Genomic DNA, 27,921 nt, shown 5'->3' with positions numbered 1-27,921 from the left:
TTATTCCTGCCATACACCGTGCACAGGGAAGGCACCAAGTCCATGTTTCCTGAACGTTTGTGTGACTAATCCCTAAATCCTTCTGGGAACCACTGTGGATGCTTTGCTTGGAAAAGTAGGTTTAGCAGAGGGTCTTATTACTGTTTTAAAAAACCATTCCTGTGTACAGTTGTTTGGATTGAGAGTCTTTGGAGGTCTTTTCTGAGTATACTTCTTGTCCCTCTGACCCAGTAAGCATGCAGCAAAACTTTACTCACTCTCTCCAGAACAAATTGGTTTGCTATCTACACGCTGCCCTGCTTATTGATTGAGGTAAATAAATACTTAGAGTTTTGAGTGGAAGCCTCCTCCCTTACTGCCCAAACAGGTGGGCTAGAGAAGAATTCCCAACTTTTAGGGGACTGAGGAACACCCCATATGAATGCAAGACTCCAGAAGCTTTTCCTCCATAGTAGTTGTATTTTTATTATCTATTAATTGAGAAAATGCATAATGACAAGATGCTGTGGATAACCTGAATACTTTTTAACCCAGCTCTTTTGAAGGAATTTATAGTCAATCTTAATAGTTTCTATGGGCATAAATCCAGTGGTACATTTTATGGGAGCTAAATAAGATCAAAATGACGAGGCTTTTTGCTTCACGTGTTCATGGGCTTGGAAGTTCCTTCTCCATCCCCTGAGGTCTGTGGCCTGTGGGTTGCCAGTCTCCTGGTTCTGTTATTCTGCTGGCTAAGGCCCATGTTCAGAATGCAGCCCTCCTGAGGATCTGATCAATAGCAGAACTTGCCAACCTCCTGGCTGCAGTCTTCCCCTATGTGTATTTTACTTGTGTGTGTCTGTGTGTGTGGTGTGCGCACATATACACACACAGCTTCGAGGTAGCCTGTCTGCTGAAAGGGGAAAATCAATACGACCATATCTATTGGAAGATAAATCTCACCAGCTTGAAAGTGCTACCTCAAGCCCGCCTAGAAAAAGTGCCTTTCCTCGGGAGCTTCTTTGACCTGCTGTGGTTTTCACTCCTCATCTTTCCTCGCTGTCCAAACTGCTGACCAGTACATAAGACATTGGAGTTGTAAGGAGGGAGATAGGATATTTCTTCCTCAAAATTAGGATGTGGTGGAAAATGTATTCCGTCTTCAGTAAGGAAATGTGGTGTGGAGAAAGAAGTTGTCCAGAGCTCATTCACTTAGCAAGGCTTGTAGGGGTCGGACAGGTGGGTATCGTTCAGTCCCGGTTGTTGAGGCCAAGGGGTCCCCTAGGGGTACGTTATGGGAATCAAGTCTTGTCTTTCCAGAAGTACTGGACAAGTTGGGAAAGAGAAAGTATGTTATTAATATAATTGGATTCTAGACAGTCACGTTTTTTGTCCAATTCTTTCTAGAAGGGAAATATTGCTTCCTTATCAACTCACTTTATGAACTGACCATGCCTAGCAGTTTCTGAGGGATAAATGCTTAACATGAGTCAAAAACATAATGAATAATCTGTCTTGTGCCATTAGCAATTTGGTAGGATTCATCCATTCTCATATGATATTAATTTGCCTCTGCCTCTGTGTATTCAGGCAGAACGATGCCATTTCATAGTTTCAGATTTCTTTGTTATGAAATCATGCACATTAGTTTCAGTATTTCAAATATTCCCATTTTTCCCCTTTCATCCTCAGGTATTTTTGAATTTAGTATCTTCAGAGTGATAGATGTTGTTAATAGAAATTTCCTAAATTAATTTATGAAGTTGACATTCATATAATCAATACCTCCTTGCTAGCGCCATGACAAATTGAAGAAGGATTCAATTACCTGAAGAAAATTGTCATTTTAAAGAAATACGTCGTCTTATGCAAAATTCCACCCAGTGGAGGCTTCTCTATCATTTTGCTGACAGATTTTATAATGCTTGCTTCACTTTTGACAGTGTGCCCAGGATAGATTCAATTCTTCCCTTAGGGGTATGGAAATTACCTTTTTTTCTAAAGGAAACAATTAATTTGTGAAGCTGTAGATCCTGGGTGCCCATGGAGTCCAGCCGTCCAGCCCAGAGAGGATCTTGTTCAAGACAAAGACTCAGGTAGCTCTGGGGCTAGGGGCCAGGTCTCCTGCCTCCAGGAATTGATTTGATGCCATGGATTAGGGACTGATAGATACCTATGGGGAGAGGGTGTCTGCCTGTCCCTTTTTTCTGATAACTCCCCCACAGTGGTTTTGCCCTACCAGCTTGATTTCTACCCCTTGAGACTATAGTTGTCAAGAGAGGACTCTTAACTCAAGCTGGACAGATCAGAATCATTCTCCTGAGAAAGCGAATGGTGAACTGGAAGCACGTCCTATTACTGGTAGAAATTTAGAGAGAAGGTCCTCAGGCCACTTGGCTATAACAACTGTCCTGGGTCTTTTCCTCTCCGTGAGATACTCCAGGATCCTTCCAAGAATTTCCTTTCATCTACTTGTATTGCTTTCCCACTGTCTGCCTCCCTCTCCCCATTTAGCTAGATTTTGCCTATCACTTGCAAATAAAGGAAACTTTACCTATACTTGGCCGTTTAGGCAGGGAAGGGAGCCTCCAGTGCCCCTCTCCTAACTGGCATCTTGCTGGGTCCCAGGTGTTCCTGGTCCCCAAATCTGCTCTTATAGAAGTGGCCAAGTGGGAGGACCATGGTCCCTGCACTGAACCCATCCTGTCTTACATCCTCTGCCCCAGTTGCTTGTTTCGGGGTTGCTGCCCTCTCTGCTTCCCCTTCACTGCCAACTCTGCTGTCAGCCTGCACTTAGGAGGAGCAGATGTTTGCAGGGAAGGGCCTGGGGTTCCGCCTCCAACAGTGGCCTCCAGGGCTACCTTCTTGTGTGGTTCCCCTTCTAGGCACCACTATTAGCGTTTTCGAGGTGGCCACCATTTGGCCTGGGTGTTAATGTCATTGATGTTTTCGTTTTATGTAATGATGGGACAGAAGAATCATATTGTGTCCTTTTCTCTGTAATTTCACAAATATTAAAGACTGAATTATGTGTTTCTAAGGAGAAGTCAGTGATCTATATCTCCAATATATACCAATGTACTCTACAATTAATATTTAATTAGAATATTTTCTGGGATCTTTTCTGAAACATTTTAACTTGAATGTAGACATAAAAATGTACAGTTCTTTTTTTTTCCCTTTGCGGACTCCACCGATTTCCTGTTCTTTTCTAGTTCCTTATGTTACTGTCATAATGTGATTAATTAGACTGTCAGTATAGTTTTAGATTTCTGTCTTGGTGAATTTAGAAAATCTTTCATTGATTGCACTAATCTAAATTACATGTGAAAATTTTAAAAGTGTGCATGAAAACATTTGTCTTGAGTTTCCCCCATCTATAAACCCTCTTGATCCTAGAAGTCTTTGGGGATAGGGCCTTTTATAAATTTCTAGGGTGTTTTTGATGTGTACCCAAGTTAGAACCACTGCTCAACAGTTCTGAAATTCCTCCAAGTGCATATTTTTGTAATCTCTTATCTGTGCCTCATAAATGGTAACAGACCTCTTCAAATAAACAAAAAGAGGGCCTGCAGTGCTTATTTTAAAGTGTTGGTAAGTAGGGCCCTTGTATTTTCTTCCAGAGCCAAGTTTGTGATGGGGAGAAGAATCCCAAGAGAGAGAGCTGAAGGAGGAGACCAAGGAGAAAAGACAAGGCAGGTTAACCCCTAGGGGCTGGCGGCGGGAAGAAAGGGCCTTCTGAGGGTTTAGAGGAGATGAAAAGCCGAGAAAAGGAGCAAGGTACTCTGCAGATCCACCAGTGACAGTGCCTGACACCCTTCTTAGCCTTGGCAGGAGTTGGCCCCCCGGGACCTCCTAGGACTGTAAGCTTTACTGCAGGGACACCATGTGTTTACTGCTGGTGGTGTCACTCACCCTAAGACAAGGCAATCAAAATGATTTTTCCTATTATGGCAGGTGGGTCATTTGGTTTCTGGCTCTATTTGGTAAACCTCCATCACCATCCCTGCCCCCCGTCACCCTTCTCCTATGGCACACAGCCAGGCCTGGCTGCCTGCAAAGCTGGAACCCGAGGAGTCCCAGAGAGAGACCGATCAATGCCCACGAGAATAAGAAACTTGGGAGACTTACTTCTGAAATCTTACTTTCTAAGTCAAGAGACAACAGATTTTTATTTTTATTTTTTGTATTGGCAATTTGCTTTTCTTTTATTATAACAAAATGAAACCCCAGAAAAGTTTATAAAGTAAAAACTAGAATTCTTCCAATCTCCAAACATTCCCTCCTTGCCTGACTCCCGAGACACAACACTGCTAACAGTTGGTATAGAGTCTTCCAGACTCTTATCCTTGCCCACAAATAAACTCATACACAAACATTTCGAGGGTTTTTGTTCTTTTCATTTCAACAAGAAATGGAATAAAACAAGGCATTGCCTTTGCCCTCAGCAATATTCCAGCAACACCCTAAGAGTGTGTTTTACAACGGACCTCTCCTCCATCGTCTTGCTAGGTCTTGCTTCATTTCTTCATTTCCTGATGATTGGTATTTGAGTTATCTCCATTTTTATGTCATTGATCATTCACTAAATATGTTTCTAGGCTTTTTTAGATGCCAGGCTTAGTTCTAGATCAAGATTCCTGCCTTGAGGCATTTGCCTTCTGTTACAAACAATGCTGCAGCAGACATTCATTTACCTTGACCACCTGGGCGAAGTCGGGGGGTCGTGGGGCTCAGAGAGCTGATGTGTCAGAGAGTACAAGGATTTCACATTTTGATGGGTCCTGCTAAAATGCATATTCAACATTAGATTGAGTCTTTTAAAGTTCAGTCTTTTAAAATTTCTTTGTACAGAGTGGTTTCCTTTCCAGAATCCTGTCTCCTGTGGACCAATGTGAAAGCGACTGTATTTTTATCAGAAATGCTGCAAGAATAATTGAAGTCATAATGGAAGTGATCTTTTGTCAGGGAAACACTGATGGAATTTCTCACTTGTATTTTGGCTCCTCTCCTCCTAGGCTGATGTAATTTAAACTGTTCAAAACACCATCATTCTAAAGTTCCTCTGGCTCTGAAGTGTCTGGGGACTGACAAAAGTCTCCAAGGAAACCTGACATCTTTCTAGAACTTCCAGGGAAAGGCGGGGAGTGTTAGAAATCCAGAAGTGAGGTCAGTTTCAGTCTTTCAGCTGTGGGTGATTTCAGCCGAATTTCCCAGGTTGGGTTGAATGACCAGTCTGCGCTGGGAGCAGACCGACTTGGGGGAATCCTCTGAGGGTTTCTGATCCCCCCAAATGGATGGATAGACTGCATGCATAGTGCGTTCATTTAAACCAGACTCAAGATTTCGATTCAGTGTCTATTTTGCTAAGTGATTTCTGACAATGTTTAAATGTTTTCAGCGTCTCTGGAAATAGAGCAGGGTAATTGTTGCGATCAGAACGTGCCATGAAAGCAAAGAAGTAAGGCTGGGCTTAAAGAAAACAAGGCAGCAGGCTCTGGATCCACCTGGGTCTGTATTCTGCTGTGCCTTTTTCTTAGATGTTCCTGGTTCCATTGCTTCAGCATGAGAGCGATGCTGGCTACATGCAGAAGAGGGATGTGGCATATAGGAGGGGAGCAAACGAACCAAGCTCCCGAGCCAGAGATGTGGGTTCAGATACCAGGACAGGCACTCACTGTGTGACTGGGCATGCTATTAACCTCCCCAGATCTTGTTTCCTCATTGTTAAGTTGGATAATAATTCCAAACTCCACGGGGCTATTGAGAGGATTATTCGAATTTCCAGCCATACAATTAGCGTTCGCAGGTGGGTTTGTTTCCTACTTTTAACGACAGGAGGAGGACTGACAGTGGGGATGTGTGATCCACAGTCGCACGTGCTGCTGAGCCGTACAGGCCCAGCTGTGAGGCTCTCTGCTCTACAATTCACTTGCTGTGGACCTCAGCTGCATCATTTAGCCTCTTTGAGTTACTCTTTCCCCAGTCAGTCAAAAGCAGATTATAACGGTACCTGCCTCTGAAAGGTGCTTGTAAGGATTAAATGAGATAATACCTAGAGTGTGGCTCGCCCCGAGCCTACTGGTCCCCGAGTGGGAGAGAGCTCCGGCCATGGCACCCATCACCCTGAGCATCATATTCATGCTCGTTGCCGCCACACTCCCACCCTGCCCTTTTTCTTTTAACTTTCTGTATGAATTACTCCACTTCAGTTTAGTTGAATGGCTACATGCCCATTTGGCATCATGAATGGGAAAAAAAGGCCTTTTTCTATTTGGTTGACATCATTTCTCAATCTTCAACCAGGTGCCTTGAGAGGCAGCCAAACCTGTTGGCTAATTTTCTTACAAAGGATAATACTCAGGCTGAAATGGAAATCATTATTCTTGGCACACATCATCTAATGTACCAACGGACAGAGCAATATAAATAACCTCACTGAACAGATTCATCTGAGTTGCTTGGGGATCACTATCAATTAGTGCCACCTGGGAGGCAGGTCCTGGGGTACTTTCATTCACTGTCATTATAGCTGCAATGGTTGCTTTATTTTTATGACAAGTTGGGTGACCAGTAACACTTTCCATTACATATCCCTAAAACAAATGGTTTCTCTCCAGCTCTTTGGTACACGATGCTGGAATTTCAAGCAAGTGTGCATACATGGGCAAGTACAAAGGCTTCATTCATTAATTCATCATTCATCCTTTCAAAAATGTTCACTGAGCACCTATCATAGACAAGGCACTGACCTAGATGGTGAGAACACAATAATGAGAAAGAAACATGGCATCTGCCCTATGCACCTTACAGTGTAGAAAGTGAGAAACGTTCATCAAATACTGATACAATGAAATGCTAGAACCTCAGAGCCTGTAACAGGGCAGCTGATCTGTTGAGGGAGGATAGGGAGGCTTTGCTGAGTGAGCAGTGCTTGAAGAGAAGTTTGAAGGATGAGGATGGGCTGACCCGGTTCCATTTGAGAGCAGAGCATTCCAGAAAGACGGAGCAGCAAGTACAAAGGCCTTGAGGTGAGAGGGAGCATAGACTGTCCCAGGCATTGAGAAAAGGTCAGTGTGACACTGTGCAAGGGGCAAGCAAGTGAAGAGGGTTCTGAAGAGGTGGGCAGGGGCCAGACCACGTAAGGTCTGGTGGGCACTGTCAGGAAGTTCTGATTTCATCCCATGGGGAACCTTGACAGTGTTTTAAGAATGAGTGTGTGTGTATATGTGTGTTACCCATGATTTGATTTGCACTTTGAAAGTACTTCTCTAGCTGCGGTATAGGAGGGGGCAGAAATGGAAATAAGGAAGAAGTTGGCAACCAATGAGAGATGAGGAATGATGGTGGAAATAATTGGACATTTGAAAGCATAAAGATAATATTGACAAGATGTAGTTTGGGATTTAGAAATGGAGGTGATGATGTGGTTAAGGGTCAAGGAGGCATTTACGTTCTTGAGGTGTATACCAGGATGGACATGGGGCCATTCACTGAGTTGGGAATCGCTGGAAAAGGACCTGGGGGTGGGAGAGAGGTGGGCCTGGAAAACCAGGTGTTCTTCCTGAGAGTAATGTCTGGGCCTCGCCTGTACGGACCTGTGGCTCACCTCCACACAGAGGAAGGAGCTTCTTAATTTCGTGCCACCAGCATTTCTGGAAACACCCTTTCAGATTTCCCTTCAGTTAACACCTCCAAACAGCTGCATTTTTGGTACTCCTCAGGGAGCTCAATCCAGCCTCTGAAAGAAATGTACTCTCCATCTTTGAGTCTGTCTTCTTATTCATCTAGGAGTTGTGTCAGCTCTCCTCTTATTACTACGTAACAATAATCAGAGCCACCATCCCTTGTGGGCTTCTGCTGAACATTTACAACTTTATCTACTACCACCAGGAGGCAACGTGCCTAGTTCTGGTTTAGTAGTCAATGATTTAATTAAGGATTAAACAGACCCTCACCAGGGACCTCCTTGCTGTGTTAGTGCCTTGGGATACAAAAACATGTAGGACACGGACCTGTCCTCAGGGTGTGGGGCAGGGGGGGGAGCTGGGGAGACAGATGTGGCAACAAAGGAGTCTGTGCTGTGTCCAATTATTATGCCAAGAGTTGGTGCAGATGCCTTTGTTTCCTTGGTGAGGAAGGGAGTCAGCTTGAGGTGGATCCTTATTTATTTTTATGATCATCTGAGATGGGGCATATCCAATGCTACTCTGCTGCAACCAACTAGGGACTTATACCATTGCCCTTAAATGATTAACTGTGTGTCCCTTCCAGAAGCTTCATTAGCACCTTCTTTGTGCTAAGCTTTCACATAGGCCATGGTACCTCACTCATCTGGCAGGGAAGACAGATGTAGCAAGACCTAGCTAAAGGCAGAATAAAGGTTCAAGGAGGAGGTTCTAGAATATAGAGGAGGTTGGGGACAGACTTGCTGGAGGAGGTGGCTCTTGCTATCGGATTTGAGGGAAGACTAAGCATTCAGGAGATGGAGTGGATGAGGAAAGGACATTCTGGGCAGAGAAATGAAAGTCAATGTGTAGGGTGTGTTGGATGAAGGGCAGATTGCTGGGTGCTACCAAAACACAAGGCACATAGAGGTAGGTGGGAAGAGGCAGAAATGAGTGGAGGGCCTTTGGACTCCACACTGAGGAGTTTGGACTCGATTCTGCAGATGGCAGAGCTATGGCAGGCTTCTGAAGAAATTTCCGAAGGTTTCTGAAGACGGCAGGAGTGTTCCCATAATTTAGAAAGGTGAAGAATGGGTTGGAAAGGTGAGATTTTACGGGCAAGTCTCCAAATTTAGTCCCCCTTCCGTATTTCCTGAAAACCAGCAGGTGTATGGCTCCAGTTTAGAGTCTTCTCAGGAGCTGGCATTGAGCCATGAGGAGAATTCAGAACTCAAACCTGCATGGGCCAAGGAAACTGTGAGTACCTTAAACAGCCTAGGCAGCCCTTGAGAGTGCTCACTGCTGCTGGCCGCTGAGCCAGGACCACCCTCTGCCTCGGCAGATGGAGGAAGCAGCTCCTAGGAGAGGCCTGGGAGGGAGGGAGGGAGCAGCTGGGCAGGAGACAGTTGTGCCGCTTCTCTGAAACCCCAACTTATGCCTGGCATGCTCAGAAGTATTATAATGGAAATGGCAAAAGTTATGACATATTCCAGAAGCTTGTGAGGACCTCATAGCTTGAGGATTTGTTTCTCCAAAAACTAAATTTGAATCAGATTTGCCATTTGCCTTGCATGGCAGGGTTGCCGGTAGGTGAGAAGATGGCTTTTCATCCTACCTTGGGATTTAAGCTGCTGGCTCCTCCCACCACTGCACCAGTGACAGGTTAAAAATGAAAGTGAGAGGCTCACTCCATAATTAAAGGATGCAAATCAGAGCAACAAAGCCCTGATGCCATTGTTCACCAGTCAGCTTGGAAAAAATTAAAGTTAGGTAGTGGTGGGCGTCTTGGTTTCTTTGGGTGCCGTAACCAAGTACCACAAGCTGGGTGGCTAAAAATCAGAGAAATGTGTTGTCTCACAATTCTGGAGGCTGGAAGTCTGAAACCAAGGTGTTGGCAGAACCCGGGAGGGGAGAAGCCTGCCTCACCAGCTCCTAGCTTCTGGCAGTGGTTTGTGGCAGCATAATTCAGTCCCTGCCTCCGTTGCTTCCTGGCCTTCTCCCCTCCGACTCTCTGTGGCTACTTCTCCCCTTCCTACAAGGGCACCAGGCATATTGGGGTAGAGCCCCCCAATCCAGTTTGGCCTCATCTTAACTGATCATATCTTCAAAGACCCTATTTCCAAACAGGGCCACATTCCCGGGACTGGTGGTTGGAACTGAACATGTCTTTAGTGGGACGTGATTCAGTCCATCACATAATATTGTCGTTGAGGGTAGAAATGTTTGCAGCCTCTTAGGGGGATAATTTGGCAATTTCTATCAAGCTATTTAATGCACATACATGTTGCCCTAGAAACTACACTGTGAGGAATTGACTCTATGGTTAGATTCACAAAATTTGCTAATATGTATGTGCAAGAATGTTCATTTCAGCACTGTTTATAATAGCGAAAAAATAAAATGGGAATAACCTAAAAATTTTTTCCAAGTAGGATACTGGAGAATTTAATTATGCACATCTATACATTGGGTAACTAAAATGAATTGGGATATTTATTCTGTGATAAATATACTGCTGGCTGGAGTATGGATTGGTTCAAACACTTTGGAAAACTGGGAGCATCTTCTAAGGCTGGACACATGCATCCCAGCTCCTCCAGCAGGTCTGTTCCTGGGTGTATGCCCCATGGATATGCATGCCTACAACCACCCAAAGACATTATGAGAATGTTCCTAGTAGCTCTGTTCATAATAGCCCAAACTGGAAACAAAACAAATATCCAACAAGAGTAAATTCCGTTAATAAATGTTGGAGTAGTCATACTATTAGAATACTACACAGCAATGAACATGAAAAACTACTGCTCCATGCCACAATGTGGAAGAATCCTTGCAATAGCACATACCACGTGACTCCAGGTATCTGAAGTTCAAAAGCATGTAACAACTAAATGATAATGATGTAGTGGTTACTTTCATTGGGGGTAGGTAATGGCTGGGAAAGCACAGGAGGTAGCCTTCAGGGGTGCTCAGTAATATTTGACTTCTTGAAATAGTTGGTAATTACATGAAGGCATTTACTTTGAAAACTTACCAAACTCTGTACTGATGACTTTGGCCCTTTTCTCTATGTATGTAACACTTCTATAAAAATGCCCTTAAAAATAAATAGAGATTGTGATATGAAATGGTCTTCAACACATATTAGGAGAAAAATCAAGAACAGTGTGTATAACATAATCCTGGTTGGGCGTTTAAAAAGCATATGCAAAAATATGCAGTTACAGGCATAAATGTTATTCTGGAAGGGTAGGCAAGAAATGTTGATGGGGTTACCTTTGCAGGGGGAAGAGGAGAGCAACTGGTTTGTTTTTATTTTAAACCTTTGTGTAGTTTGAGGTTTTCCTTTTTTCTCTGATGTATGCATTGACTTTATTAAAATAATAAAATATAGGGGCACAGCTCAAGGTGGGAGGGGAGCGGCAGAAATTCCCTTGCACACAGTTTCTCTGCAGTTGCAAGCCTGCTCTCCACAGACCAGCCTGAGCCCAGGGTGGGAAAGAAGCCCAGGAGGGCTGGGCTCAGGCACCCCTGACTCCCTCACCCCTGCCAAGGAGGCAGGAGGAGGTGTGACGAGGGGCAGGCTGGACATTGCTTTACAACTTGGAATGAGCAAAGCACGTTAGCCAGAGGCACCAGTTTATGGTGGGCCCAGTCCATTTCATTTTTATAGGCCAAATTATAGAATTATTCACCCTCGTTTTATATGATCATTTCACTAATAGAGAAAAAGGGCACCATCCATTTATCACGGTACCTGGCCAGAGGGAGTAAGAGAACCAAGTATGTCTTTGGACAAAATTACATGTTATATATTTAATGACAGCCAATCAGCAAAGTAGAGCTTCCTGGAGGAAACCTTCCATGCTCCTAGACGTGTTGTAGCCTTTCCAGAGATTGAACGGAGCTGCTTGCATTCGCACATGTTGTAGTGTGGTCCTCACTCTAAACCATGACAATTGTGACAATGGAGCTGGGTCCTGGTGTCTCCTAATGGTCTTCTGAGTAGAAGACAAGAAATTCCTTGGCTCAGGGAGAATATTTGCTAACAGTATATTACAGCCCAACAGGAAAATGAAAGGCCACCACATTTTTCCTGGAAATTCAGGGAACATAGTTGTCACTTACATGGACTAGCTGGAGAATGGCTGTTCCTAAGAGCTTTTTGAGCATGTCACACTGTCACGCAGCCCCATGAGAACTCAGACAGACACTACTATAGAACCACAAGGAAGGGACAATATTTAAATGCTTGGGTTTTTTTTTGTTTTTTTTTTAAAGATTTATTTATTTATTTAGTTTCTCCCCCTCCCCTGGTTGTCTGTTCTTGGTGTCTATTTGCTGCGTCTTGTTTCTTTGTCTGCTTTTGCTTTTGTTTCTTTGTCCGCTTCTGTTGTCGTCAGCGGCACAGGAAGTGTGGGTGGTGCCATTCCTGGGCAGGCTGCACTTTCTTTTCACGCTGAGCAGCTTTCCTCACGGGCGCACTCCTTGCGCGTGGGGGCTCCCCCACACGGGGGACACCCTTGCATGGCACGGCACTCCTTGCGGGCATCAGCACTGCGCATGGCCAGCTCCACACGGGTCAAGGAGGCCCGGGGTTTGAACCGCGGACCTCCCATATGGTAGACAGACGCCCTAACCACTGGGCCAAAGTCCGTTTCCGTTAAATGCTTGTTTATTAAGAAGTTCCACAATTTAAAAAAATTAAAGCTTTATTAGATGAGAAAAAATCAAATTTCCAAACTGTAGATTTCAAAGCTGAGTTTGGCAAGAGGGAGAAATTTTTTTATTGTTAATACAGAAACTATCGTACTCAAAGGTATTTCAAAGCATAGATCGGGGAAGCAGACTTGGTCCAGTGGTTAGGGCATCCGTCTACCACATGGGAGGTCCGCGGTTCAAACCCCTTGACCCATGTGGAGCTGGCCCATGAGAAGTGCTGATGTGCACCAAGAGTGCCGTGCCATGCAGGGGTGTCCCCCGCATAAGGGAACCCCACGTGCAAGGACTGCGCCCCTTAAGGAGAGCCACCCAGCGTGAAAGAAAGTGCAGCCTGCCCAGGAATGGCACCGCACACACGGAGAGCTGACACAAGAAGATGACGCAACAAAAAAAACCACAGATTCTGTGCCGCTGACAACAACAGAAGTGGACAAAGAATAAACATGCAGCAAATAGACACAGAGAACAGACAACTGGGGTGGGGGGAAGGGAGAGAAATAAATAAATCTTAAAAAAAAAAATCAAAGCATAAATCAGCCCGTGTTTCATAAGAACAGTAAATCTGTGGAATATGACGTTGAAGTGCCCCTGAATGATTCTGCCATAAAGTTAATTCTCACGGGCTCCTACTGTAGTCTCCACTTGAGCTGTGTGAGATGCTTCCTTTAAGATGGCTAATAACGGGGCCAGCAGCTGTGGAAAAGCCAGGTGTGGCTACTGTGTAGACGTGGGGCTCATTCTATCAGGGAGGATGGCCGTTTGCTTCGTTTGAGGAGGCAGAAGCTCCAGGTAACTGCCACTGCTCCAGTACCTCTCAACAAGGAGGATGGCTAATCATCACGGCTTCCTTTGGCGTTTGTGCTGTGGCACCAGCACCATGACGCCCATGTTGGAATTACACTGAGTGGGACATGGCATCTTTGCCATTGAGCACGGGTTGATTTCCTCTCTGGAAACTAGAAGCCCCCAGTACACTTCCTATGCACATGTATGACGTGGAGGGAACAGACTCGGCACCTGCACTTGGCTAGAGCCTGGAAGATGCCACAAACCGACTGTCTATGCTGCGTTGTGATCCAGAGAAAGTCCCACAGGCAGCCTCAGGATTGCATCATCCCCTCCTTAGGAATGGGGGCAGGATGTGTTGATACCTGCAGCTGATGTGAGGCTCCTGCTCACTGGCCTGGCTCTTCTTCTGAGAGCTGATATCTCATTGGTGATGAGAATGGGACTATTAGCAATATCAGTTAGACTAATGTGAAAATGACTGCCTGCAATTCTACCAAAACCTAGTGTATGCTTTTTAGTAGAACAATCTGGAATAAATCACGATTAATTTGCATGTGCATTTTCATCAACTGTGAGGTTCCTCCCCCAGCCCCCATGTGTCTGGTGAGCTGTAATTTGCATAATTTCCTTTTTTTATTAACCTTGTTTTATATTAGACTGAGCAGTTTTATTCACTCACTGACCCAACATTTTACCAAAGAAGAATGATGGAAGGGCTGATACCTCCAAGGTTTAGGGCCACAGGTATCCAGAGGGCACCACCCCTCCAGCAGGTGGAACCCAAGGAGCACCTCTATGGAACTCACTGCCATGCATGCCGCTGCACTGACTGGCCTCACTTTGCATGGTGTGGAGCCCTGCTCTGCCCTCAGAGGTCCCCCCTATTGTTATGGATTGACTTGTGGCCCCCAGAAGGATATGTTGAAGTCCTAATCCCTGACACCTGCGAATCTGACCTCACTTGCAAGTAAGGTCATTGCAAATGGAGTTAGAGGTAAAATGAGGTCAAAGGGTGGGCCTTGGTCCAACATGACTGGTGTCCTTCTAAGCAGTGGGGAGAAGATGTAGAGAGAGAGAGAAAGCAGAGACTGAGTTATGCTACCGCAAACCACCAGAAGCCAGGAGAGAGGCGTGGAACGGATTGTTCCCTCCAGGTTTCTAGGGAGCGTGGCCTGCCGATGCCACGGTTTTGGAATTCCGGCCTCCAGAACTGTGATGAGGCAGGTTAGATTAGGGAATAAAGAGATGGATCTGGGACCTGGCAGATAAACACGGCCGTGAAACCCATGGCCAGGGAGACCCCACAAGATGGCTGCTGGAAGAACCCAGGGAGAACCCTCATTTAGAATGGGATTTCGTCCAGGACCAAGGAAAAGCCCTGGATGGTCTCAAGGGGCCTTATCATTGGGACCTCCTGGGGGATTGATAGGTGGAGTAACCAATCAAAACAGCAAACAACCGGGACATTAGCAAAGGGATGGAGTAATGAATGGTTCAAAAAGTAAGCACTGAGACTCTTGCCTGTTATGCCCTTTCTCTCCCTGTCTGGACCAGCATGCAAGTAGACCTGGGGACTTGTCATCTCTAATGGGGACCTGTAGTTTGTAAATCAGCCCTTTTTATCCTTTCTTAGTCCTTTTCCTTTTCACTGCCTGGACCAACCTGCAAGTATACCTGGGACCCATAATCTGTTGCTTTCTCCCATTTCTCTTCTCTTATTTTTTAATAAACCACTGGCATAACTCAACTGGCATGTACTTAAAATTCTTTTTCTATAACATAGCCAAGAACCTAGAGAAAACCCGTCAACAGTGAGACAATACATTTCTGTTGTTTTAAGCCACCCAGTGTTTTAGGTCAGCACTAGAAAACAAGATGCTTACGAAGCCGTCACTGCTCTCCCCAGGCATCTATTCATTCAGAAATTTTTTGTAATTCTGCAACAGGCATTTGTCTGCTCTCTGGGAACTTAGGGTTTATTAAGGGAGTGAGACCAAAAAAAGTAAGTAAACAAATAAATAAAATGAATTAAAATCAGTGGTAGGTAATGTGAAGATAACCAGAGGCTGAGATGGAGCACGCAGAGGGAGAAGACCCTTTAAGGAGGTCGCTTGTCATCTGACCTTTGTGGGATGAGAAGGAGCCAGATATCCTAGGGCTGAAGAAGAGCATGTCAACCCTAGGAAAGTGAAAGGAAGAAATGTGGCGAGTCTGAGGATCTGAAGGAAGCCAGCTGAGCAGGAGAGAGCATGGGCTAAGGGCTCCCCACTTGTATTACCAAAACCTTTTGTGCATGCTTCCAGTAAGGGGAGCACTCAAGCTCCCTAAGTTGCGTGTCAGGATGTCTGACTCCTATCTCTGTGTTCTAATCATCTGGCACCTCCAGCACTTAGTTCCCTCTGGGGCACATGGGAGGTCCACAGCATGTGCTTGTTGAGTGAAAGGATCAGGGACTCAATGGTCTTGCTTGTACTGGACTCTTATTACATGCCTCCTTATACATGGCCACTTTTAATGGATGCTGTTGGGTTTGTAGGTCCTCTGGGCAAAGGCGTCAAGGGGCTGGGGTACCATAGTTTCCAATTGCTGGGCATCTTCTTTGGCACGTTCACTGGACATAGAATTACCCAAATGGTGCTTTATTGTTGGTATGTTGATATTTCTACTTGTAATCCTTCCTCTGGTTAATTCTGGCAGTTGGATAACTTTGTAGCTTCTTGAGCTTAATTCCATAAATGAATTCTGTAGGCAGCAAGATACAGTCATGTAGAGATTCCAGGCTTTGGGGCCAGAACACAAGAGGTCATCCAGTCTAGACTTCCTGTTTCATGTAGGAAGAAACTGAGGACCAGATGGTTGAAAGGATTTATCTAAAGTCACACGATGGGCCAGTGGCAGGACTAAGACCAGCCCTTGGCTCCCCGACCTTGCTCTTTCCCCTTTATACCTGGTCTCCTGTTGAGCCTCAACTCTCAGTGTTTCCCACACATGCAAATGAGTCAGGCTGCCTCATTGCAGATCCCAGACTTACTGCCTAACCTTGACTAGATATTGGGTAAGTTATTTAACCTCTCCATGCCTTGATTGCCTTATCTACAGAGTGGGGTTATAGCAAAACTTATCTTGTAATGCCATGATAATTAAATAAAATAATGCATGCAAAGAATCTGGCACATAGTAAGACCTTCATAGATGTCAGAAATTACCACTATTTTGGAGACAGTCAGCATAGGCTTTGCACATTTTTTTCAACAGTCCTTCCCTCTACGTATGCATTTGTGTTGGATTGTTTTCCTATTAGCTACTGAAATGGATCTTATTTGTCCCTGTTTCTGGGCAAATATCTGTACTATTGGTAAAATTATAAGCCCCAAGATATTGTTTCCTTATTAAATTTTAGGAAATGACACCACAGTGCTTATGAGAGTTTCTTGCCTAACCCTGACAGTGTTAGAAGGAAGCTTAGTATGATTAGAGAAGTTAATTAGTGATGTACAAGAAATGCAAATAGCATAGAAGAAAAAAGGCCTCTAAGGGGAGAAAAATGGCTTAAATTGCAGCCATGAAGATGCAATTATAAATGAAACAAGAGATTTTCATGCATAAAGTTCATCCTTATAAAGCTCAACTGAGAAGTTGGGACTGGAAATGAAAAGGTCTGAAAAGGTTCCAGTTGACTAAATGAAGCACTTCATATTCAATATTCATAGTGGATATGAAGTATCATATCCAATACTTATCAGGTGCTTAAAAAAGGTTTAAATGGACAGATACATGGTGAATGGATGGATGGATGAACAGGTGGAAGGGTAGAAGAGTGGACAGTTGTATGCGTAGGTGGGAGGCAAATGGATTTGTGAGTGAGTACATGGATGAGTGGACATACTGATGGGGGATGGATAGAGGGATGGATGAGTGGTAGTGGACAGATTAAAGCAAAAGGATCGCCTCATGTTAAACAGTACTCACCTGGAGCTCCACCCCCTTAGTTGTGCCACTGCCTAACATACCACTGCAAACTCCCCAAGTGACCCAAGAAGGAGGCTGTGATTCACACTGAGGACCCACCTGCCCCTAGGAGAGCATCAGGCCATAACCTGTCAGGACTCACACTCTGTAAACCTCTATCACCCTCAGAAGTGTGAGCCCCCCACACGAACTATTGCCACCACGACTTTTATCTGGTATTGATCTATAATTTGACTCAGTTCTCCAGCCCTCCTCCCTTCCATCTTTTCAGCAGGACCTCTTGGACCCCAGAGAATGCCATCAGCAAAATCACCTTTAGCATCAGCCTCTTCCCCGAATGTTTCTTTCGCCTTCTTGCACCAGCTTTCCCTAGGGCCCTGCTTAGAGTGGGCTAGTTTTCCTATTTTTCATGCCACATCTTGAATCCCAGAGAAAGCTTAGGTGTTTTCCTTCCTCCAATTGCTACCCTTCTCCCTTCAGAATCACAGCTCCTTTCAAACTCCATCATCTGCTACCCTTCATTGCTGCCACAATGTTCTGATTCTGGCTCCCCCCTTTTATTCTTTCCTATTTGTTATGGGTTTTAGCACATCACAATCAGAGCTGACAGTGTTAGCTGTTCTAAGTGCTTAACTTACAATCACTTATCTTCAAACCAACGCTCTAAGGTAAGCACTCTTCTTACCCTAATTGTAAAATAGAGGGAACTGAGGCACAAGCAGGCTAAATAACTTGTCCAAGGTAAGACAGAGCTAGTCATAGGTGGGGCCAGGAGTTTGAACTTAAGCAGCCTGGCTCTTTTTTTCCTTCCTGTACCCCAATCCTTTGGTCAGAAATTTTTATAAATTTCAATGTCTTCTAGAGCACCACTGTCCAATAAAATGATCTACTATGATGGAGTTATTCTATATCCATACTGTCTGATGCAGTAGCCACTGGCCACATGCAGCTATTGAGAATTTGAAGGACATTTTTAAGGTTTTTTAAAATTTTAAGTGCACATAGCTCTGTGTGGCCAGTGGGTACTGCAATGGACCAGAATCCATCCAATGCCTGGCTTGTCAGCTCCTCCCTCGTGGCCACTGATTATTACTTCCATTCTATGTTAGTCTCGGAATCTATGTCATGATTCCCATGGCCACACTTTAGTTCTTGTTCCCACTGAAATGTCACAAATTAGAAATCTTGAATTCAAGCATCTAAGCCTGTTACCCACTCAGCCCATATTTCCAGGGGACTAACTTCAGTGCCTCCCACCTCAATTTTCAACACAATCCACATCTTCCATTTACCTTGCTACATTTTTACTGCCTGATATCCTTTCCAGCCATACCTCTCGTCTAGCCTAGAGATGAGTGAGCCCATCACTGCAACTTGCAGGGGCATGTCACTATGTAGCTAATTATACTCACGCTTCAGGTCTACCCCTTGCAGGGGCCCCTTCCGAGGTCCTGGAAGATTCCCTAGCAATGTGTTCACAATAGCATACACTATTGTAACGTTTGCAAAATAGTATACCAAACCATAGTCCTTAGACACTGTCTCCTATTTCACCTTTCCTGCTGTTATACATCTCCTTTCTTCGTGGGTGGGGTTGGAGTGGCCACAGGCATTTTTGGGTCTAGCTAAGGGGGAGTTGAGTAGGGAATGCCTCTAGTTTGGGTTCAGTGGGATAACTTCTATTTAAGGTTCCTCTATGGCTAGCTGTCCTAGTGTAGAAATGGCTTCCAGGAATACTCTTACTGCTCACTGGGCTGACCCGGTTTCCTGACATGAAGGTTTAGGGACAGAGGTCTTATCGTGATATGAACATGCCACACAGTGCCCAGTGCAGGGTGGATGTTCATAGCGGGGAAATCCAACTTTGAAATGTATGATTACAAAAGCCAGTCAGGGGAAATTTCTCAAAGATTAGAGGAATATCTTTGATGATGAAGCATTTACAATTATAAATACATGATATATCTTCTTGATAGGTATGATGTGCCATGGAGATTATCAGAATTTCTGTATTTGTATGATAAAGATTGTAATAGTATTATAAACAGTTAGTGTATCTATGTGACATGTTTCCTGTACTTCAACTATCAGTCAGAAAAAAAAAAAATCAACTTTGCTAGAGGCAGACTGACTTATCTTTCTATTCTTGGTATGGAAAATGTCACAAAACTGTTGCCATTCTGAAGGGGGAATTTTTTCCTTTCTTCTATTAGCACTGTCCATTGGGGTAGTAAGGTTACTAGGGCTACCAGATTTAGCAAATAAAAATACAGGGCACACAGGGTGCACAGTTAAATTTGAATTTCCGATGAACAGAAAATAATTTCTACTATAAAAATATGTTCCTAGTATTGCATGGAAAATAGTTACATAAAAACATCATTTGCTATTTATGGGAAATTCAAATTTAACCAGGCATCCTCTATTTTATCTGGCAACCCTACAGGACTAAAAATTCATTAGAGAACTTTCACCTTTTACTACTATTCTAAAAAATAAAGTATATGTAGTGTAGGTCTTAACTTTCCTAGAACTTTCAATAAAATTAGCCTGTCAAACCATCCAGAGTTGCTAGTCTGTTTTGGCCTCTATTTTTTTCTGTTTTGGCCTTTATTTATTTATTTCCTGCTAATTCAATTTCCTTCCATTTTTATGTTTATTCAGGTTTTCTCTTTTTTATTGTGTCAGTCTTGACAATTTATATTTATCTGTACTATAATATATCTTGTTCTCAAATTTATCAGCATAACATTATTATTGTATGAGCAATGCTTTGTAAACTTGAACCTGCAATACTTTTATTTCTAATTTAGTTTATTTGGGACCTTTCCTTTTCTTCATCAATCTTTTTGGAAGTTCATCTATTTTATTGGTCTTTTTTAAGAACCAGCTTTGGTTTTGCTGATCATCTCCCATTTTTCTTTATTTTCTATTTTATTAATTTTTTTATCATTTACTTAAAAAGTCTCTTCTTCAGCAGTCCTTAACTTTACTCTGTGGTTCATTTTTTTTTTTCTTGAATTGAATCCTTAGCTGCTTTATTTCTTTCCTACTATCTATGTTTTTAGATACAAACTTCCCTTTTAGAAGCACCCCACAAACATTGATGTGAAGTCTTTTGTTTATCACATCCATGGAACTGGGGGGGGGGGGCTGGAGGAAGGAGCAGGTGAATTCTGGGGATTTGCAGGTCTGTGCTTAAAACTACAATGTTGGGAATGTTCTTTTGGCAAATAGGGCAGGGCAGGGCTACTGGTATAGGGCTTTGGGCTTGGGGGATATACGGGACGGGGTGTACCTGGGGCATGCTTCCATGGAATATGTGAGTGTTCATTTTGCCATAGTGTGTTATATTGGTGGGTGGAGACTCACACGATAAACAAGAAAATATTAAACTCCCATCCTGGGGAGTCCTGCTATGTACTCAATTAGAAGGACAAGGGTCCCTTGAGACATAGGCAGTGCCTAATAAAAGAAAACAGATCAATATATCAAGCCCACAATATTATTGCAAGTAACTAGGAGTCTTACTCATCAAAAATTGAAACTTAGTTGTTACCATAGGTTTCAAGGGGAGGGGGAGGGAAAAATAGACTAGATGGAACATAGGACATTTTATGGCATTAGAATTGTTATGCATGATCTCACAATAATGGATAAAGGCCATTTTAAATTTTAAGTATACAGTTCAAAATGTAAACCATGATGTAAACCACTGACCCTGAATAGTAGCAATGTTTCAATATTTTTATACCAATTGTAACAAATATACCATTCCCATGTAAAATGTTAATGGAGGAGAATGGAAAAGGGGTAGGGCGTTGGATATATGGGAATTTCTATGTGACTTTTCTGTAACCTAAAGCTTCTTTGAAGATAAAATGGAAAAAATAAGTATATGAGTCAGCCAAAGGGGTGCTGATGCAAAATATAAAAAATCTGTTGGTTTTTGTAAAGGGTATTTATTTGAGGTAGAAGCTTACAGTCATTAAGGCCATAAAGAGTAAGTTACTTCCCTCACTAAAGTCTGTTGCCATGTGTTGGAGCAAGATGGCTGCTTTCCTCTTCCTTCTAAGGCTCTGTGGTTCCAGCGTCTTCCAATCTCAGCTGTAGGCTGGCATAAGAATAGACTCTCTCCCCAGGACTCCTTTCTTTCTGGGCTTTCTCAGCTGTTCAGGGCTCTGGTCTCTTCAGTTGCAAACAATTAGGCGAAAGGCTTGGCTCTCTCCCCAGGGTTCCAGTGTCTAAAACTAAACTCTCTGTGTTCTCCATGTATTTACTTCCCTGCCTTTGATTGACCATCTGTTCATATAGCCCACAAAGGGAGGGCGGGGTGAGGACTCAAAATGAGTCACCCTAATGATGTAGTCAAATAAAAGCCCTAATCTTGATTTAACAAAGTGAAACTGAAACTTCTGAATCTAATATAATGTAATATGCCCAGAGGAACAGACCAGTTTACAAACACAATCCAATATCTATTTCAGGAGTTCATAAACAATACCAAATGCCACAATAAGACAGTGGGAGAATACATGGAAGAAACACATCTTACAGTGATGAAAGATATAACGTGTAAAAAAATTTATATTCAATTAAAAATTTTTTTGGTATTTTACTTTTTAAACTATTATTATTTTATTATTAATTTTATTTGGTTATTTTGTTCCTGTCATTTCAGGAGAGGTTTTGGGTCACAGAAGGGTCACTGGTATGGGGTGTCGATGATTGGGGGTTGTGTGGGGAGGGGTTCACCTGGAGCATATCTCTAAGGCATATGAATATGTTCAAATGGTCATGGGGTGTTGCCTCAGTGAGTAAAGACCCACACAATAATAGAAAGAATATTGAATTCCTATCCTGAGGAGTCCTGCTACACTCCCTAATGGAATGGCAAGAACCTTGAGTACAAAAGCAGTGCCTAGTGAAGGAAGACAGACCATTACACCAAACCCTTGATATATTTTTTTAAGATTTTATTTATTTATTTATTTCTCTCCCCTTCCCTCCCCAACCAGTTGTCTGCTCTCTGTGTCCATTTGCTGTGTGTTCTTCTGTGACCGCTTTTATCCTTATCAGCAGCACCAGGAATCTGTTTCTTTTTTTGTTGTTGCTGTGTCATCTTGTTGTGTCAGCTCTCCATGTGTGTGGCACCATTCTTGGGCAGGCTGCACTTTCTTTCACACTGGGCAGCTCTCCTTACTGGGCACACTCCTTGTGCGTGGGACTCCCCTACACAGGGGACACTCCTGTGTGGCATGGCACTCCTTGTGTGCACCAACACTGTGCATGGGCCAGCTCCACACAGGTCAAGGAGGCCCGGGGTTTGAACCATGGACCTCCCATGTGGTAGACAGACACCCTATCCATTGGGCCAAGTCCACTTCCCCCAAACCCTTGATATTGATAATTGTACTTATGAATCTTTTCTTATGAAATTGAAACTTAGTCCAGTATTATATATTGCCTAAGAGTTATCTCCTGAAAGCCTCCTTGTTGCTCAAATGTGGCTTGACTCTAAGCCAAACTCAACAGATAAACAATGTATTACCTTCCCTCCAGTGTGGGATATGACTCCCAGGGATAAGCCTCCCTGGCATCAAGGAATTATTACCAAGCTCCAACTAGTAATGCATCTGGAAAAAGAACTTGACCAAAAGGGGGAAATATTAAATACAAATGAATTTTTGTGGCTGAGATTTTAAAGTGAGTCAGGAGGTCATTCCAGAAGTTACATTTATGCACATCTCAACAGGATCTCATTGAGTGCTACAGTAAACTGCCTCAAATAGCCAGGCTCCTGAGGGCTCTGGAGATATCCAGACACTATAAACAGGGCAGACAAGCTTAGGAATTAGGTCAACCTAAGTATTTTTTAATTAGAAATATTTAGAAGTGTGTTTTTCAGAGTCCAAGCTTCTCTTTATTTCTTTTTTGGCTTGAAAAAAATGGAACATATGATGTCATTTCTTTGTTTATGAGCTATCTATTGTGGTTTGGAACATGATTAATCTTCATTAATAATTCTGGAGTCCTAGGAAATAATGATATTCTCTAACTGTTGAGTGTTCCTTTCTAATTACCAACTATACATTGATGATTTCTAGCTCTGAACACTTCCTGGAAATCTGCACTTACACATCAGTCATTCAATCATTCACTCAACAAATATTTATTGAGTGCCTGTCATGTGCCAAATGTTTTTCTAGGCACTGAGTACACAGGAATAAAATGATAAATTACCATTCTGGTAAGAACAACTTAATCAATGTCCTTTCAAACTTACATGTCCAAAATGGAAATTTTAATTTCCCCCCTCCAGTCAACTTTCTCATCTAAGTTATTAGCTAAAAACCTTGGGATCATTTTAGATTCTTCTTTTTCCCTTCATGTTACCTCCACTCCATATATATAGTCTTTCAGCAAGTCCTATCTTCTCAAACTGTATTCCAATCTACCCAATTCCTACCCCCTTCACTGCCACCCCCACCCTAGTCTGAGACCCCTTCACCCCACACCTGTAATATTGTGATTGCCTCTCACTTTCTCTCTGTTTCTTTTTGGCACCATGCAGTCTATTCCACCCAGAGCAACTGGAGTGATCTTGATTTTTGAAATGCATAGATCAAATCATGTGACTCCCTGCTTAAAATCCTTGAATAATTTCATATGAAACTTACAGTAATCCTTGAATCATTTCACATGAAACGTCCCATGGCTCCTACCACCTCTAACTGCATCTCATGCCCTCTCCGCACCTGCTAAGCCCTCCCACAAGGTCTTCCTTATTTTATATATGCTGAGCTAGCTTTTGCCTCTCAAGCTTGCTGACTGCAGGACCCTCTGCTTCAAATGCTCCACCTCCATGATCCCTATGGTTGACTCCTTTGCATAAATTGTCTTTATTCAAGTGTCAGCTCCTCAGAAAGACTGTTCCTACTTCTCTGTGGTATACAGAATAATGAATGACCCAAAGATGTCCATATCCTTACCCTGGAATCTGGGAACATGTCAAAGGGACTTTGTAGATGTGATAAGACCCCTGAGATGGGAATATTAGCCCACATTATCCTGGTAAGCCCAGTGTCATCACAGGTGTCCTTAGAAGAGGGATGGAGGAAAGTCTGAGTGGGGAAAAAAAGTGTTATAATGGAAACAGAGAGAGAAATTTTGGAAAATGCTATGCTGCTTGCTTTGAAGATGGAATAACATGAGTCAAGGAATACAGTTGGCCTCTCAAAGATGGATGGGAATTAAAAAGGAAAAGGATTCTTCATTAGAGACTCTGGAAGGAACACAGCTCTGTCTTGATTTCAGGACTTCTGACCTCCAGAACTGTATAATAAATGGATTGTTTTAAGCAGTAGGTTTGTGGTCATTTGTTACTGCAGCCATAGGAAATTAATTTAACCTCCAGAAAGCTTTGCCTGGCATTATTTTCTTCCCAGCACTGATCATAATCTGAAATAGTAACATTTGCTATTTATTTGTTTACTTGTTTATTACCTGCCATCGATTAGAATGGAAGTCCAGGAGGGTAGGGCTTATTCTGTATTGGTCACTGCTGTACATCCAGTTCCTGGAGCTGAGGTTGAGGCTCTGTGCAGTCTGGGTGGCCTTACCCAGAGCCCTGCATGTCAATTCCTATTACTTGTTGGATGCGTGATGAAAGTCTTCTCCAACATGATCACTGAAATATATTTTCCTTTACCTGCAGAGACACACTATGGTCCCTTCCTTGGCTGATGCTGCACTTGAGTTGTTTTTCTCCCCATAGTGTTATGTTTGCCCTCACCCAGCCTTACCTGCCACCTGCTCTCCTGGTGGGACCATTGGCACTGGTTTGGATCCTTCCCTTGCTGGTCCTCCCTCAGAACATTCCCCACATTTGGAAGACAGAGATCGCTGTACAGTTGGGCCTCATGGAGGACTGGAAGCCATTTGACTTTCACTGCTGTCCTCATGCTTGCTTTATTTCATTCCCCTTCTTGGAGTCCATTCATGGTTCCTGCTTCTAGAGTTCAGCCATCGTGGGAACCTTGCTCTCCAACCTTTTGTGCCACTACCATGAATTTCATTCTAGTCCTATCATTTCTGCTTCCTCCATAGCTTCGGTGCACATACAGTTTCTACTGATTCATGGTCTCCACCAGTGGGGAGGAGATACATGCCTGATTTATATACATCAAGTTCTGTTTCTTGTTGTTGCAAACAGTGAAGAAAATGCAAGTGTCATCGGTTTGCAATGTAAACTCCTCTTGATCAAATTAACACATAAATTAGCTAGGCTGTGAACTGAGCACCAGACAGTTTACACTGGGAGTCAGAAATTTACCAAGTCACTTCCTCATTAAAGGAAAAATCACCTTGAACAGCTACCACAGGCGTGGTAAAATTAGCATTTTAAAATAATTGAATGCGTTCTTTCATCGCTCATGCTGTTGTAGACTTTAATGGAATAAACATAGAAGGGAAAAAGTTAGTAAAATATGAAAGGGAGAATTAGGCTGGATGCTAATCCTTCAGCAGAATTAAATACAGATGCCTCAAAGGTATTTCTGGGCTGCTTTACAGAAAATAGCTAAATAATTAATTTACTTTATGTATCCTCATGTGGCACAAATGCCAAATCTCTTTAAAACGTTGTAATATTTGTTTCTGAGTTTTTCAGGATTGAGTTACACCAGTAAGGACTTTTAGATGGCAATGTTCAGATTCTCTCAAACATTTAATCACCATCATTTACAGGAAGTAGAAATGATCCTGCTGGACCGTGCAGCACACCCTGGCCCTGGGGCAAGCTGGACTGAGGAAGAAGGAGCAAATGGCTACCACTCCCTTTCCCTGGAACAGCCCAGTTTTCAGACAGTTGAATTGATTTTGATTCTGTGAAAGTGTAAGCTAAATCCTGGAAGCCCCGGTCTCGAGTCAGGGAACTGGAAGAATCATCAGAAGGAATCCTGGGGAGTAAGAGGGGTTGTTCCTTGATCTGAGTCACTTATTTAGGGTACTCATTCCTCAGCAAATGGCCACCAACTGTGCACCAGGGGCTGTGTGGGTGCTGGGGTGATTTAGGCGTCAGCAGGTTAGACCCGATTCCTGCCCTTTGGGACTTGCATTCTAATGGGAAAAACTGAATGGAAACAGCACATTTCAGGATGAGCTGTGAAGGAAACAAACTGTGTTGGGTTGGAGCTCAGCAGAGAAGGCTTACATAGGATGGCGGCAACCATCTCTCTGAGCGGGTGGCACCTAGGCTGAGAGCTGAGGAGATGGGCAGAGCTGAGGAGAGGGGAAGTCCTCTCTAGGAAAGGGAGGGACTGTGTGATAACCGAGGTTCCAGGAGCCAGAGAAAGCAGGTGTGGGGAAGCGGACTTGGCCCAATGGTTAGGGTGTCCGTCTACCACACAAGAGGTCCGTGGTTCAAACCCCGGGCCTCCTTGATCCGTGTGGAGCTGGCCCACGTGCAGTACTGATGCATGCCAGGAGTTCCGTGCCATGAGGGGTGTCCCCTGCATAGGGGCACCCCACGTGCAAGGAGTGCACCCCGTAAGGAGAGCCACCCAGCATGAAAGAAAGTGCAGCCTGCCCAGGGATGGCACCACCCACACAGAGAGCTGACACAACAAGATGACGCAACAAAAAAGAACCACAGATTCCCGTGCCACTGACAACAGAAGCGGACAAAGAAGATGACGCAGCAAATAGACACAGAGAACAGACAACTGGGGTGGGGGGCAAGGGAGAGAAATAAATAAATAAATCTTTTAAAAAAAAGAGAAAGAAAGCAGGTGTGGCTGGGTAAGAGAGGGCAAGGGGAGAGAGGCCCAAGACGACCCCAGGGGCAGAGGCTGTACCTCAGAGGCTTTACTGCAGCCCTGAGGTAGCCAGGTAAAGCCTATGGACTTTATTCAAGGTGTGCCGGGAGGTACCGTTGGAGGATTTTAAAGAAGGGAGTGACAGAATTTGATTCACATTTCAAAACATTTACTCTGGCCTCTGTGTGGAGAATCATCATGCCACTCCTCTCTGCTTGGGAAGCAGGCTGAGGACCTGAGGTATCCCTGATCCCCCAAGGGGGAAGTTTGTGTGAGATCAGTCAGCAGAGAGCAGTGGGTACAAGGAGGGACTCTGCCACTGGCTGCTGAAGGCAGAAGGTAGGCAGGCTGCCACCACCATGGCCACACTGAAATCAAGCCCAAGCCAGAGTCACCACAGAGCAGACACAGCCTCAGCCATCTGCTATTGTGCTTAGGTCACCCTACTGGAAAGAGAGTCATGGGTCCAGTGAACATGGAGCCAGGGCACCAGGGACCCCAGGAGGATGGGAGGAGCAAAAGCTCCCCTCTCCTTGACTGGAGCCCAGGGGAGAAACCATCGGGGCCAAATAGTGAGACCTACAGTGAGAGAGAAGTTGCCTCATACACTCCTCCCCTAGTCCTGAGAGAGAAGTGGAAATGGCTCCTGGGGACCAGGCAGGGGTAGTATGGAAAGTAGACCCTGGGGCTAATTATCTCTGTTGGGGGCCAAGGGCTCCACTCTGTATTAGGGGACTTACATTGAAGTGTGAGGGACCTCCTCACGGCAACTGGGCTTAATTTTCACCTGAGTGCCTACAACTGCAAGCAGGAGAATTGCATCCATCATCCATGTGGAATCTAAGCCCCCTGTTGATACAGAGGTGGAGTAGACATCACCATCCCAGGGTCCACAGGATGGAGGAATAGAGTATGGATTAGAGTGGATTTACTGATATTCTACTATGGAACTATTGTGATTAGTAATGGAAGAAATT

The sequence above is a fragment of the Dasypus novemcinctus genome, chromosome 6 (genome assembly GCF_030445035.2).
Source record: "Dasypus novemcinctus isolate mDasNov1 chromosome 6, mDasNov1.1.hap2, whole genome shotgun sequence".
Taxonomy (NCBI): Eukaryota; Metazoa; Chordata; class Mammalia; order Cingulata; family Dasypodidae; genus Dasypus; species Dasypus novemcinctus.
The sequence above is the reverse complement of the archived record's forward strand: the minus strand, read 5'-3'. Positions refer to the sequence as shown.